Genomic DNA, 6000 nt, shown 5'->3' with positions numbered 1-6000 from the left:
GCCGGCGCTTGTGAGCCAGGCACAGCTCCGGGCAGATGGCGGCGGGAGCGATGCAGAAGGTTCGATTGATATTCATCAGGAGAGCTGACCTCTGCCATGATGTATTCAAGCATCCAACAAACTTCACTCGGTGTTCCCTTCTGCATAATGAATGGGTGCAGAATGTGAAAAACAGGCAGCTCAGTTTCATCTTTGCTTCACCGCAGTCGCGGTTTGGTTGGGTGAAAAGGAAAATCTGAAATTTCGGGGGGAAGAGAAAGCACTGGTGTAGAATGGAGTGCAAAGTTGATTAATACAGTTCACAGCGTATTAAGCGCAGAAAATGCTCTCAATCTCACAGCATAAAAACATCAGCATATGAGGGTTTTTTCTTTTTGCCAAGTAAAATTTTGATTTGTTAAAAGAAAGTGCTAGACTTTACATTTAAAATTTTACTTTTTAATCAGAATCTTGTGAATATGTCCATCCGTCAGATTTTTTTAAGTGCAGTAGGAGAAAAAAAATACAGTTTGACTAGATATGTCTTGGAGTTCTTTGTTTTTTTTTGTTTTTTGACATACTATTAAAATCAGTCTAAATGATGGAAACACTGAATTAAGATACTTTCCTTCTTTATGACAATGGTAAACGCTTTATCAAATCCGACGACCCCAAAGCGCTTTACACTAAAGTCAGTCATTCACACATTCACACCCTGACGGTGGTGAGCTATGTTAACAGCCACAGACTGACAGAAGCAAGGCTGCCATACATTGGCTCCAGCAGGCAATATGCCCAAGGACACAACGTCTGAGACGTTCAGCTCAGGGAATCGAACCGGCAACCCACCGAACTCCTGAACTCTTTCCCCAACATCCCCACTTGTAACATGACTTTAATGTAAAAAGTTTTTGGTTTCCACAAACTAATCCAACCACATACCTACAGCAGAGTCCAGATATTTTGCCAAAGGAAACACTTACATACAAAAATTTATGAATTAAAATAAATGCACTGATTCATAAAAAAAATGATTTGGCATATCCAGCACATTGCTCACTGATGTGTAAAACATACAGCACATTCAGCACTTTTCTTACATGTGCAGTGCAAGGTGCTTAAGGGAACCTTAACAATATGTACCCGATGCTTCATTGTCCCTCATTTTCTGTCAGTCAGCATTGAAAAAGCTGCTTTATTATTACCTAAAGATCTTTCAGATTCAGGCTAGTATTGGCAGAGAGACAATGAGTGCTGACTGTTGACAATATTGACTCAAATTCGAGTCAGTCTATTATATTGACCAAAGCATATTAGTCATGTTCTCCTGTCCCTGCGTGAACGTTCGCTCTCTACAGCATGGCGTTGTAGACCCTCAAATCATGGCAGGAAAAAAAAGACATGTTTCCTGCTGTAAATGTCACAGGAATGTGTCAAAAACAGTTATTTACTAACGCATTGATATCTGTACTCAGGGCATAAACCATTTCTTTGACTTCCCAGGAAAATATTTGAAAGACTGTTTTCACCCTGTAACTGCTGAAGTTGGTTGACTTCTCGGTATAAACGCTTTTAGCTTCACTCTATGGTTTATAATATGGTCGGATACAGTAGCATGGATCTTATTTGATAAACTTAGCCTTTATCTTGAGCATATTCTCTCTCTGCTTACAGTCTCCCTCTACATCCTCAGTGCCTTAATACATACTCAGACCCCTTTAAACTTTCCAACTTTTTTTCCAAATTGTCACCACTAAAATCAAATTGCAGTGTATATTTATATTGAAAAATAATATTTGAACATCTCACCGAGCACATTCCAGTCTATTATCTAACGTTTAAAAAGTGCATAGCACAGCTATAAAGCTACCAAGACATGGCTGTCCAACAAATCTGGTGGGCCAAGCAAGGGGAGCATTGATCAGAAAAACCCATGGTGGTGCAGCCATGAAAGAACGTACTCTGGACAGATAAGACCAAAAGTTTTTTTTCCAAAATGCCAAGTGTTTAAGGAAGCTAACTCTGGACACCTACCTCAACGCTGCCATTCCTGCAACAGTTCTTGTCATGATTATAAGAGTTGTAGAATTTCAGCTTTAAACAGTTGGTTAGATAAACAAGTAACTTCATCTGACATTGTCCTGATTGTTTTTGTCTCCACAAAATTTTTTATTGTCTTTGCTGTCTTACACAATCACAGAAAAAAAAAACACACCACTGATTGTAATATACACAACGAGAGATGTACCGTTAGAAATGTTCTTTATTCAGTGAACGTCCTCTTTGTCATTCATGGAGTGTGTTTGCTGAACATGTTCTGACGCTGACCATGAACAAATTCATCTAGTTTTTGTTGTTGTTTTTTCCTGACATTGTTCAAAAGCAGCGACTACGCAAAGACTATACATTAACCTTGGGTATATGTTTATGATAACAGGTGGACTTTAAGGAGTTTTTCTCCAAGTAGACAGCGGGCACACACCCGCACGGCGTCATGAGCCTCGCTTGGCTGTGCCGTCACGTTTGCAGGGAACTCTGCTGTCGTTGCTCTCACAGACGCAGGCGAACACACCTGGCACACCGTGAGCATGGATGTGATACCTGTGAGAATGTGTCATCCAGCACTGTTCCCACTGCAGTAGCGGGAGCGGTGAAGGGATCCGTGCTTCTTCTTGTTTTTTCTGTGTGTCCGTATGTTTGAGTGGCGGCAGAATAAATGTGTCTGCACCTCATTTGGTGCAGGGTGGATTTTTTTGTGTTTTTTGTTTACTTGTGAATGCTGAAAAATTAAGTGTGTGTGTGTGTGTGTGTGTGTGTGTGTGTGTGTGTAAGTGAAGGAGAGGGGGGGGGTTATATAGGACAGGTGCTTTAGGAGAACCCCTTTGACTCTTTGTCTCTTTACTAATTAGGTTTAGGGTCTGTAGGTGCACATGTGTGTGTTGGTTTGTGCAGCAGTGCATACTTGCGTGTTCATGGGAAAGCCTTGCCTTTTTCACACTATTCTTTGATCACCTGGGGTTTTCACCTTACATTAGAATACTCCCAGTGTTGTCTAAATAGAAGCTAGAAAAATATAAATTTTGTCAATAAAAGAAAAAAAAAATGCATTTATGACTTTTCCTGTGTTTACTAACATTTCCATGGTTTTTCATTTTCGAAGAATAAAAAAACAAACAATTTTGTAATGTCTGTCAAAATCTTCATCTGTAAAATATTTTAATTATGCGTTTAAAACTATCTAATTACATTTTCATGCAGACAAATTAACCATTTCGGAGACATCTAGTATTGAAAGGAACAGTTGTCTTTAATAAGTTAGACCTAACATGAACATTTTAAAAGGAGGGTCTTTTTTTTAAACTTGCTGAATATAAACTTGCCAGTCACTCACACAGAGAGGACAAGTCAGTCATGCTCACACAACCTGTTTAATAAGAAAACAGTTCTGTTTCAGCACATTTCACTAGAGGTGGACCCACCAGAATTTTGTTACTGAGTTCCATTTTTTAGCAACTTTGACCTACCAATACTAATTATTCGCAGATCCTGATTTTTGCCTGAGAACCATGATACAGAAAAATAAAATGAACAGCAGTCACTGTAAAACAGTTTTTTTCAAAACACTAAGGCTACTTTCACACTGCAGGGAAATGCGACCTAAATACGATCTTTTTGCCCATATGCTACCCATCTTTTTCACGGCAGTGTGAATGGCCCAATTATTTTTACTCAAAAAATATCAGATTTTTGCCAATTCCATATGTGGTACTAATTCAGATAACCTATCAGATATTTTTTTCAAAGCATGCACAGTCTGAACAGTCATGTTGCATTTCATCCGTCATTTACGTCATTCTCCTGGCTCCAACTACACACTCACAGTAATAATAATATTAATAATAATAATAATAATACATCTTATGCACTTCACATTTCACCTCAAATCTCAAAGTGCTACAATGGCAAACAGATTAAAAACAACAACATAAAAATGAAACATAAAAACAACAACTAGGCAGAGTATGCCTTTCTACATTTCTAAGGTACATTTTAAGTTCCTTTTTTAAAAACATCCACCATCTGTGAGGCTCTGAGATGGTCCAGGAGAGCATTCCATAGACAGGGAGCTGTGGCATTAAAGATTGTGTCGTCCATCGTTTTGAGCCATGTTCTGGGCGGGACCAGACAGTGCTGTTGGTCTGACCGGGTCCGGGTTGATGTTTGGGGTGTGAGCCAGTGCAATGTACGGAGGATGGGGGTGATGTGCTCATGTTTTCGCACCCTCATCAGGATCCTGGCAGAACTGTTCTGAACATATTGGAGCTTTTGCAGTCTTCTGGCAGGAATCCCAATGACAAGTGCTTTACATTAGTCCAACCTGGAAGAGACAAAGGCATGGACAAGCTTCTCTGCAGCAGGGAGGGAGAAGGAGGGGCACAGTTTGGAAGTATTGCAAAGTTAAAAGAAGGAGGTTTTGCAGATGGATGTAACATGGTTATCAAAAGAGAGGTGGGAGTCAGACGTAACCCACAGGTTAAATTAAACAGAGGTGATAGGGGAAGAGTGTGGTCAGAGGTTCCCGTTTAATGGCTTCTGTTTTTGAGCCATTTAGCTGCAGAAATGTTTTACTCATCCATGCCATAATCTCCTCCAGGCAGGAGCTGAGACGGGTCAGGTTGGTGGAGGGGGAAGTTGACGGAGTAATCTGGAGGTAGAGTTGAGTGTCGTCAGCATAGCAGTGGAAATGAATTCCATGTTTGCTGACGACAGGGCCGAAGGGAAGCATGAAGATGGTGATAAAGGGTGGGACCGAGTACGGAGCCCTGAGGGACCCCACAGGTGACAGTGTGAGGACTGGATTTTTGCCTCCCCCGGGGCCATGTACTCGGTCCGTTCTGTGAGGTAGGAGTGAAAACCAGTGAAAGGCAGTGCCAAAGAGACCAATGTAATGCTAGATGTGGTGATCTACTGTGTTAAATGCAGCATAGAGGTCAAGAAGGACGAGGAGGGATGTTGAACCATAGTCAGATGCCATCAGCAGGTCACTGGTGAGTCTGATAAGAGCTGTTTCGGTGCTGGGAGACTGTCAAAAACAAGATCGAAATTTTTCATATAGACTAGTAGTAGCAGTGAGCACTCCATAAAAGACCATTGTTAATAGCTGTGCTGATTTCTTCTTACCTTACTTTACCTTACTTCAGTGTGATGTGGTGTTAATATTGTCGGCTCCCTTTGCTCAACAGCTTTCTAACAGTAAGGAGAGACGCCGGCCGGTATCCATGCTTTATGTATTTTTTTTCAACTTTTTTTTAACACTTCTAGAAACAATTACATTCACCATTACTTCCGTAAACAGCATGCTGCTGTGTGGCATCACTTGTCGGTCGTTTTGCAGTCTTGAGCTGTTCAGACAGCACCATGGTTGCGGTTGCATTTGATAGTAATATGAACCGACCACTAAAAAAATCAAATTTCAGCAAAAAATTGGAATTGAGCATCAAGACCTGCAGTATGAACGCAGCCAATGAGATTACAGAGTAGATATTTTAGACTGACTTAAGCATTTTACATTTTAGCACAATTAGAGTGGCTAACATTACCCAGAGAGCAATCTCTGTGTATTCATTTTTGAGAATGTATATCTTATCTTAACTCCAAAATGCTGCCAACCTTTCCAGATCCAGCATGTTTCATAGCAGACGGACAGACAAATAGACAGACAGACAGACAGACAGACAGACAGAAACAGAGCACCTTTGACAGATTTCAGAGCCTTCCTGTTATCTGCTGAAAGCTTTGCTCCCTCTCACACAGACTCAATCACAGACACATTTCAAGTTGTTGTAGATAAATGTTTAATTTAAAATGTGTTCTTCCACCTCTGTGTATTCTCTGACTTCATTCGAAACTTATAACTGATACTGAAAAGAGCTAACTATGAGTCGTCATCATTCAGAAACAGCATCCAAACCACAGAGCGTTGTTGTGAGATCCCCATGGCAGATCTCTGTATGTTGGATT

This window comes from Fundulus heteroclitus, chromosome 7 (assembly GCF_011125445.2).
Source record: "Fundulus heteroclitus isolate FHET01 chromosome 7, MU-UCD_Fhet_4.1, whole genome shotgun sequence".
NCBI classification, from domain to species: Eukaryota; Metazoa; Chordata; class Actinopteri; order Cyprinodontiformes; family Fundulidae; genus Fundulus; species Fundulus heteroclitus.
Note: the sequence above shows the minus strand (reverse complement) of the source record.